This window comes from Cervus canadensis, chromosome 1, assembly GCF_019320065.1.
Source record: "Cervus canadensis isolate Bull #8, Minnesota chromosome 1, ASM1932006v1, whole genome shotgun sequence".
NCBI lineage: Eukaryota > Metazoa > Chordata > Mammalia > Artiodactyla > Cervidae > Cervus > Cervus canadensis.
In genome coordinates this window covers 50,323,321-50,332,819 of record NC_057386.1, presented here as the reverse complement: position 1 = coordinate 50,332,819, position 9,499 = coordinate 50,323,321, and the positions used below count along the sequence as shown (strand labels likewise).

General features: G+C 39.6%; 1 protein-coding gene across 1 annotated transcript in view; it reads left to right on the top strand.

Annotated features, from left to right (window-relative positions):
- PPM1E (protein phosphatase, Mg2+/Mn2+ dependent 1E) overlaps window positions 1–9,499 on the top strand; it is a 239,168-nt gene that overhangs the window by 49,488 nt on the left and 180,181 nt on the right. The gene's annotated exons all lie outside the window — the stretch shown is intronic.

Genomic DNA, 9,499 nt, shown 5'->3' with positions numbered 1-9,499 from the left:
TCATTATGGTTTTTATCTTTCAATTTGTTGAATTGTGGTGTATTACATTGATTGATTTGCGATATTAAAGAATCCTTGCATTCCTGGGATAAAGCCCACTTGGTCCATGGTGTATGATTTTTTTAATATGTTGTTTGGATTCTGTTTGCTTAGAATTTGTTAAGGATTTTTTGCATCTCTATGTTCATCAGTGATATTGCCTGTAGGTTTCTTTTTTTTTTTTTTTTTTGTCTGGTTTTGGAATTAGGGTGATGGTGGCCTCATAGAATGAGTTTGGAAGTTTACCTTCATCTGCAATTTTCTGGAAGAGTTTGAGTAAGATAGGTGTTAGCTCTTCTCTAAATTTTTGGTAGAATTCAGCTGTGAAGCCATCTGGTCCTGGGCTTTTGTTTGCTGGAAGATTTTTGATGACAGTTTCGATTTCCTTGCTTGTGATGGGTCTGTTAAGATCTTCTATTTCTTCCTGGTTCAGTTTTGGAAAGTTATACTTTTCTAAGAATTTGTCCATTTCATCCAAGTTGTCCATTTTATTGGCATAGAGCTGCTGGTAGTAGTCTCTTATGATCCTTTGTATTTCAGTGTTGTCTGTTGTGATCTCTCCATTTTCATTTCTAATTTTGTTAATTTGGTTTTTCTCTGTTTCTTAATGAGTCTTGCTAATGGTTTGTCAATTTTGTTTATTTTTTCAAAAAACCAGCTTTTAGCTTTGTTGATTTTTGCTATGGTCTCTTTAGTTTCTTTTGCATTTATTTCTGCCCTGATTTTTAAGATTTCTTTCCTTCTGCTAACTCTGGGGTTCTTCATTTCTTCCTTCTCTAATTGCTTTAGGTGTAGAGTTAGGTTATTTATTTGGTTTTTTTCTTGTTTCTTGATGTAAGCCTGTAATGCTATGAACCTTCCCTTTAGCACTGCTTTTACAGTGTCCCATAGGTTTTGGGTTGTTGTGTTTTCATTTTCATTCATTTCTATACATATTTTGATTTCTTTTTTGATTTCTTCTATGATTTGTTGGTTATTCAGAAGCGTGTTATTTAGCCTCCATATGTTTGAAGTTTTAACAATTTTTTTCATGTAATTGAGATCTAATCTTACTGCACTGTGGTCAGAAAAGATGACTGGAATGATTTCAATTTTTTTGAATTTTCCAAGACCAGATTTATGGCCCAGGATGTGATCTATTCTGGAGAATGTTCCGTGTGCACTTGAGAAAAAGGTGAAGTTGATTGTTTGGGGGTGAAATGTCCTATAGATATCAATTAGGTCTAGCTGGTCCATTGTGTCATTTAAGGTTTGTGTTTCCTTGTTAATTTTCTGTTTAGTTGATCTATCCATAGTTGTGAGTGGGGTATTAAAGTCTCCCACTATATATTGTGTTTGTATTAATTTCCTCTTTATACTCGTTAGCTGTTGCCGTCATATTGCGTGCTCCTATGTTGGGTGCATATTATTTATAATGTTAATATTTCTTCTTGGATTCGATCTTTGATCAATTATGTAGTGCCTTCTTTATCTCTTTTCACATCCTTTATTTGAAAGTCTATTTTATCTGATATGAGTATTGCGACTCCTGCTTTCTTTTGGTCTCCGTTTGCATGAAATATTTTTTTTCCAGCCCTTCACTTTTAGTCTGTATGTGTCTCTTGTTTTGAGGTGGGTCTCCTGTAGACAGCATATATAGGGGTCTTGTTTTTGTATCCATTCAGCCAATCTTTGTCTTTTGGTTGGGGCATTCAACCCATTTACATTTAAGGTAATTATTGATAGGTGTGGTCCCGTTGCCATTTACTTTGTTGTTTTGGGTTCACGTTTATACAACCTTTCTGTATTTCCTGTCTAGAGAAGATCCTTTAGCATTTGTTGAAGAGCTGGTTTGGAGGTGCTGAATTCTCTCAGCTTTTGCTTATCTGTAAAGCTTTTGAGTTCTCCTTCATATCTGAATGAGATCCTTGCTGGATACAGTAATCTAGGTTGTAGGTTATTCTCTTTCATTACTTTCAGGACGTCCTGCCATTCCCTTCTGGCCTGGAGGGTTTCTATTGATAGATCAGCTGTTATCCTTATGGGAATCCCTTTGTGTGTTATTTGTTGTTTTTCCCTTGCTGCTTTTAATATTTGTTCTTTGTGTTTGATCTTTGTTAGTTTGATTAATATGTGTCTTGGGTGTTTCGCCTTGGGTTTATCCTGTTTGGGAACTCTCTGGGTTTCTTGATTTGGGTGGCTATTTCCTTCCCCCCATTTAGGAAAGTTTTGTCAAGCTATTATTCTCCTCGAGTATTTTTCTCAATGGCCTTCTTTTTGGTCTTCTTCTCGTGGAACTCTCTATTGATTCGAAATGTTGGGCGGCGTTTTCACAGTGGTCCCAGAGGTCCTGAAGGTTGTCCTCATTTCTTTTGAATCCTTTTTTCTTTTTTCCTCTCTGCTTCATTTATTTCCACCATTATTATCTCTGTAACCTCACTTATCCTATCTTCTGCCTCCGTTATTCTACTTCTTGGTTCTCCTCCAGAGTGTTTTTGATCTATTCATTCATTAATCAGTTTTTAATTGACTCTTTTTTATTTCTTCTAGGTCTTTATTAAACAATTCTTGTATCTTTTCAATCTTTGTCTCCAGGCTATTTATCTGTAACTCCATGTTGTTTTCAAGATTTTGGATCATTTTTATTATCATTATTCTAAATTCTTTTTCAGGTAGATTCCCTATCTCCTCCTCGTTTGTTTGACTTGGTGGGCATTTTTCATGTTCCTTTACCTGTTGGGTATTTCTTTGCCTTTTCATCTTGTTTAGATTGCTGTATCTGGAGTGGGCTTTCTGTATTCTGGAGGTCTGTGTTCCTTTTTATTGTGGAGGATTAACCCAGTGGGTGGGGTTAGACGATTGGCTTGTCAAGATTTCCTGGTTAGGGGAGCTTGCGTCAGTGTTCTGGTGCATGGAACTTGATTTCTTCTCTTTGGAGAGCAATGGAGTGCCCAGTAATGAGTTTTGAGATGGGTCTATGTGTTAGGTGTGTCCTTTGGCAGCCTGTATGTTGATGTTCAGGGCTATGTTCCTGTGTTGCTGGAGAATTTGCGTAGTATGTCTTGCTCTAAAACTTATTGGCTCTTGGGTGGTGGTTGGTTTCAGTGTAGGTATGGAGGCTTTTGGACGGTCACTTATTACTTAAAGTTCCATGTAGTCAGGAGTTTTCTGGTGTTCTCAGGTTTTGGGCTTAAGTCTCCTGCCTCTGGATTTCAGTTTTATTCTTCCTGTAGTCTCAGGACTTCTCCAACTATACAGCACTGATAAAGACTTCTTGGTTAATGGCTAAAGATTCTCCCCCCGTTAGGGACACCCAGAGAGGTTCACAGAGTTACACGAACATGAGAAAAGGGAGGAGGGAGATAGAGATGAGCAGGAGGAGAAAAAGGGGGACTCAAGAGGAGAGAGACAGATCTACGCAGCTGTCTGTTCCCAGAGTGTTCTCCGTAGCCCAGACACCTACAAAGATTCACAGAATTGGATTGGGAAGAGAAGGGGAAAGGAGGAAAAAGAGGTGTTCTGAGGTAGAAAACAGAGAGTCAAGATTGGGAGAGAATAATCTTCGGTTTAAAAATAGGGCTTCTCTTCTTTTTTTTTTTTTGTAAGGTTATAGTGTATTGAAAATGAAAATTAAGGAGTAGTAGAGGAGTACTAGAGGACTTTAAAAGAAATAAGAGAAAAAGAAAAATAGAAAATAGAAGAGAAAAAGGAAAGAAAAAAAAAGAAAAAAAAAGAAAGAAAGAAAAAGAAAAAAAGGAAAGAAGAAAAAAAAAAAATTTTTTTTTTCCCCCCTAATTAAAAAATCGTAAAAGTCTGTGGAAATGAAAGTTAAGGAGTAATGGGGGAGTAATAGGGGATTTTAAAGGAAAATAAAAGAGAAGAAAGAAAAAAGAAAAAAAACAAAAAAAGAAAAAAAATAAAAAAAAATTTAAAAAAAAAAGAGAAAAAAGTAAAATTATATCTAGGAGTTTCTCTGGAGCTGTTGCGGTCAGTGTGGGTTCGGCTCAGTTTCAGATAGCTCCTCGTTCCAGCTTACGCTTCTCGATATCTACAGGCCCCTCCGGTGTAGTCAGTGTTTCCTAGAGGGATTTTAATCTGTTGCACCAGTCCCTTCTGAAGCGGTTCCCTTTGTTTATTTGGCTTCTGTTTGCCGGTCTCTTCAGAGCCTCATTTCCGCCCTGACACAGGCGGGCGGAGGTGGACTCTTATTCAGGTAGCTAGTTCCGTCGCTCTGCGGGGAGGGTCTGGCGCTGCGGGGCAGGGAGAGGCTTGCGCTGCAGGGAGAGGCTGGCGCTGTGGGGACAGGCTTGCGCCGCGGGGAGGGGCTGGGGCTGCCGGGAGGGGCTGATGCTGCTTTCTCCGTCTGTGCTGCTCAGGCTCCCGGCTGTTCTGTATGGAGCGCGCCCCGCGCTGCGCGAGGTTCCAGCCCTCGGGTGTTCCACAAAAGCGCGGAAGGAAAAGCTGCGCCCCCTCTCTGTGCCTTCCCCGTCAGAGCGGTCCAGGCAGCCAGGGGCTTGGTGGGCGCACTCTCCCCAGGTGTGGCGCGCCCCCTCCCTTCCGCGGACCCAGTCTCAGTTTCCCCTGGCGCCAGTCGGGCGCGCGCGCCTTCCGCCCTCTGCGTCCCCAGCCCCAGTCCCCGCCCGCGCCGGTCGGGTGCCTGCGGCCTGTGTCTCGCCGCGACCTTCCCCTCCCCCCTGCCTCCGGCGGGGCTGGGCCGGTCCGCAGCCTGCGAGCTCCTCTCTGGACCCTCTCGGTCTCTTTGTTCTGCGACCGGCCGGCAGTGTGTTCGGGCCAGTTAATTTACTCTCTCTTTTGGTCTCCCACAGTTCAAGTTGGCAACTCACAGAAGTTCCCTCCGATTGTCCTCAGGGCACTCGGGCCGGACCCTACCCCAAGCAATGCCGCCTAAGAGCTCCCGGGATGGATCTCCGTCCTTAGCTCTTTTGTCTCACTTTTTATCTCTTATATTTTGTCCTACCTCCTTTCGAAGACAATGGGCTGCTTTTCTGGGCGCCTGATGACCTCAGCTAGCGATCCGAAGTTGTTTTGCGAAGTTTTCTCTGCGTCCAGTTATTCTTTTGATGAATTTGTAGGAGAGAAAGTGGTCTCCCCGTCCTACTCCTCCGCCATCTTGGCTCCTCCCCACTTTAGGTTCATCTATCCTGCTGTTTGTCTACAAAGTTTTTAATTTTAATTATACATCCAGTTTCTAGAAATTCTGTTAGGTTCCTTTTCAGATCTTCTTGCTCACTGAATATAATTTGTCTCTTTTCATATTTTTATATCTTTTCTTGTTTCTTTAAAGTTTCTTTAACTTGTTATTCTACAGCTATTAATTTTTGCTATCTTTGTGGATATGAGTCTCATGTTTATTATTTTTGCTGACCCTTAGTCACAGTGGCTTGTTTCCTATGTTTTGTGTTTTGATTGTGTCTGTGTTCATTTATCTCAAGATAGTTTTCATAGTTTAGCCAGCATTTTTAGGTAACTTAGAATGTTTTTTTTTCAGGGTACATTAGTGTTCTATTTGCCTGAAACGGAAGATACAAGATATTTTTAGTTAATTAGGAGAAATAGAAATAATGTATCTATGGTACCATAAAATGGGACTCTGCCTTTTAAAACAGAAATTTTAGAATTTATTCTTTGTACTGTCACTTCTTTTGCATTAACTGTTGTCTTAAACTATAGACGTTTATCTCTATATATGTGAAGTCCTGTTTTACTTGTCTCTGTAAGATATTACTAATTATTTTTTATAATTTATTTATTTTGTTTTTGGCTGCACCGGGTCTTCACTGCTGCAGACTTTTTCTCTTGTTGAGAGTGGGGGCTGCTTTCTAGTTCTGATACTTAGACTTCTCACTGCAGTGGCTTCTTTTGTTGTGGAACATAGGCTCAAGGGCATGGGCTTGAGGAGTTACAGTATGTGGCCTCCGTAGTTGCAGCTCACTGGCTCTAGGGCACGTGGGCTTCGGCAGTTACGGCATAGGGGCTCATTGGTTGTGGCTGGCAGGCCCTAGAAAATGCAGACTTCAGCAGTTGCGGCACAGGGCTCAGGAGTTGCGGCTCGTGAGTGTTAGAGCGCGGGCTCAGTAGTCATGGCGCATTGCTTAGTTGCTGCACCTACACGTGGACTCTTACCGGACCAGGGGTTGAACCTATGTCCCCAGCACTGGCAGGCGGATTCTTATCCACTGTGCCACCTGGGAAGTCCAAGATGTTACTAACTATTGATTAGCAGGCATAAAGTGAAAACATGTGTGCAAGTCCTCTAATACACATTTTCTTTGTAAAGTTTATATGATCAGCTAGAAAAGAGAATACAATTCATGAAAAGAATACAAATTATGAAAAATGAAAATAATCTTCTTTTAATTTTTGAAGCTCGTTTTAAGGACCAAATAATTCTGTCTGGTGTTTTTAGGGCAGTAGTTAAAATAATCTGTGATGTAACATTGAGATGAGAGAAATGTTTTGAACCACCAGCATTAAATATGGTATTCATCATTATTCTCAAGTTATTTCATATGTTGTGTATATGTTCTCCCCCAAAGAAAACCCAAGCTCTTCGGTGGTAGAGACTGTATTCTGTTCTGTTTGTATATCTCTATTTTCTTCTAATCCTTTAAAAAAATTTTTTTTAACATTCTATTTTCTGTTGGGTTATAGCTGATTAACAATGTCATAATAGTTTCAGGTGGACAGCAAAGGAACTCAGCCATACATATGCATGTATCCGTTATCTGCCAGTCCCCTCTCCCATCCAGGCTGCCGCATACCCTGAGCAGAGTTCCTTGTGCTGTACACTAGGTCCTTGTTGGTTGTCCATTTAAAATTCTCTTTCCTTTTTTTAAGCATGGATATTTATTTACCTGTTTATTGGCTGCACTGGGTCTCTGTGGTTGCATGCAGGCTTTCTCTAGTTGCCTCAAGCAGAGGTTGCTCTCTAGTTTCAGTGCATGGGTTTCTTATTGCGGTGGTTTCTCTTGTTGCAGAGCATGGGCCCTCTAGGGTGCCTGAGCTTCAGTAGCTGGGGCATGCAAGGCTCACTAGTTGTGGTGGACTGGTTTAGTTGCCCTGTGGCATGGGGAATCTCCCCAGATCAGAGATCAAACCCGTGTCCCCTGCATTGGCAGATGGATTCTTTACCTGGACCACCAGGGAGGTCCTCTATCTTCTTTATGTCAAACTTAAGGCCCATATAAATCTTCAGCTTATTCAAAATACTTTTGTCTTTCTTAGCTTGTACAATAGGATCTTTTTATCTTATTTCTGATGAAAATCTTATACTCTGGCATTTCTCTTACTATCTTAGAAAAACTGCACATGATGTAGAAAAGTCCAGTTTGACTCTGCTCAGTGTGACTTCCGTATTTGTGGGAAAATTCCAAGATACTTTCCAGGCCATTTGCTTTTTGATATATCCATATTGTTCCTCATCCCAGTGAAAATAGATATGAGAGACTACTGTAATTAGGTAGTCCTACAATTCTTGCCAGGATAGTAGGGGTTGCTCACTGTGAACACATTATGCTGCCAACAGCTGAGTTAGAACACTGTGTTTATTTGTGAGAGGATTTGAGTATGAACAATTTGGTTTAAAGATTAAATGAGGGAATAAATTCTATTGGTAAACCTGGTGAAATCATTAATTTTTTAAAGAAAATTACTAAATTATAGGGAGAAGTTCATGTCACACTGAACATTGTAGAAATAGAAAATTCTGTGTATATTTCATTCAAAAGAGTTTTCTAGCTTTCCTGTTCCCTTTCTGAGCAGTGGACATATGCACTGAAGGCATCCTAGCTTGATGTAATAAGCAGCAAGTTGGAATATAGAGCAGAACTAGGTATACAATGTCAGGAGTTCAACTCAGTGTATAATTTACTATGTATAAGAAACTTTAATAGACACGGTAGGTAGGTAGGGAGGTTGTTGAGGTGGATGAATAAGAAATAGTCTTTGGTAAATGTAAAATCCAGTGGGAGAAATCAGTAAATAATATAAAATAGAATTAAATGTTAAATAGAATTTGCAGTAATATGCCATAGGGGAACATAAGAAAGAGAAATAAATGAAGACTGATTAAAGAATCGAGAAAGTATTACCAAGAAGGTGGCATTTAAGTTGATTCTAGAAATGGAGTAGTATTTGGATAAATGGCAAGTGTTGAGAATAGGAGTGTGAGGATCTCATTTTGGGGGATTGGTAAATGTGAAGGCATGCATGGCTGAAGCCCTGATTTAATGGAAGGATAAAGGAGAATATAAGGCTGAACTATATGAGTACTTAGTTTTTACTCTGTAATGTTAATAACAACTAACATTTCTCTAATATTTTCATGTACATATTTGACACCTATAAGAACTGCTATGGGAGGTATTATTACTAGTCCCAATTTATACATGGTCTTGTGTGATTTAGTGGAAGGATCTGGATTCGTTATTTATTTTTTTAATTGAAATGTAGTTAGTTTACAATGTAGTGTTAGTTTCAAGTTTACAGCAAAGTGATTCAGATATATATATATATATATATATATTTTTTTTTTTTTTTTCCTTTTCAGATTTTTTTTCCATCACAGGTTATTACAAGATATTGAGTATACTCTCTGTGCTATGCAGTAGGTCCTTGTTTGTTGTTTATCTATTTTATGTATATAGTAGTTTGTTAATCCCGAACTCCTAATTTATCTCTCCCCCCTTTCCCTTTGGTAACCTTAAATTTGTTTCCTGTGTCTGTGAATACTTCTGTTTTGTAAATAAGTTCATTTGTATCATTTTTTTAAGATTTGATGTTACATGATACTTGTTTTTCTCTGTCTGACTTCACTTAGTATGATAATCTCTAGGTCCTTCCATGTTTCTGCAGATAGCATTATTTCATTCTTTTGGTAACTGAGTAAAATCCTTTGTGTGTGTGTCTTTATCCTTTCATCTGTTGATGGACATTTAGGTTGCTTCCATGTCTAGGCTGTTGTAAATAATGCTGCTGTGAACATGGGGTGCATGTATCTTTTCAAATTAGTTTTCTCTGGATATATGCCCAGGAGTGGGATTGCTGGGTGCTATGTAGGTAATACTAGTTTTAGTGTTTTTTAAGGAACCTCCATCCTGTTCTCCATAATGGCTACACCAATTTACATTCCCACCAACAGTGTACGAGGGTTCCTTTTTCTCCGCAGGTTTATTATTTGTAGACTTTTTAATGTTGGCTGTTTGACTGGTGTGCGGTGATCCCTCGTTGTAGTTTTGCTATCCATTTCTCTAATATTAGCTTTCAGGTGACAAAATCAACGGGATTTTAAAGTTGACTTTACACTGACAAGTTTTGTGGCCTTACTTGTTTTTACGGAGTCTTAGTCTTCCTGTCTGTCAGCTGTGGATACTTTCTTCAGTAGGTTGTTTCCAGGGCTGCTACCTGAGCTGTGCACCACGTTATTGGAGGGTCAGCATTCACACAGACCAGAGATTGGCAG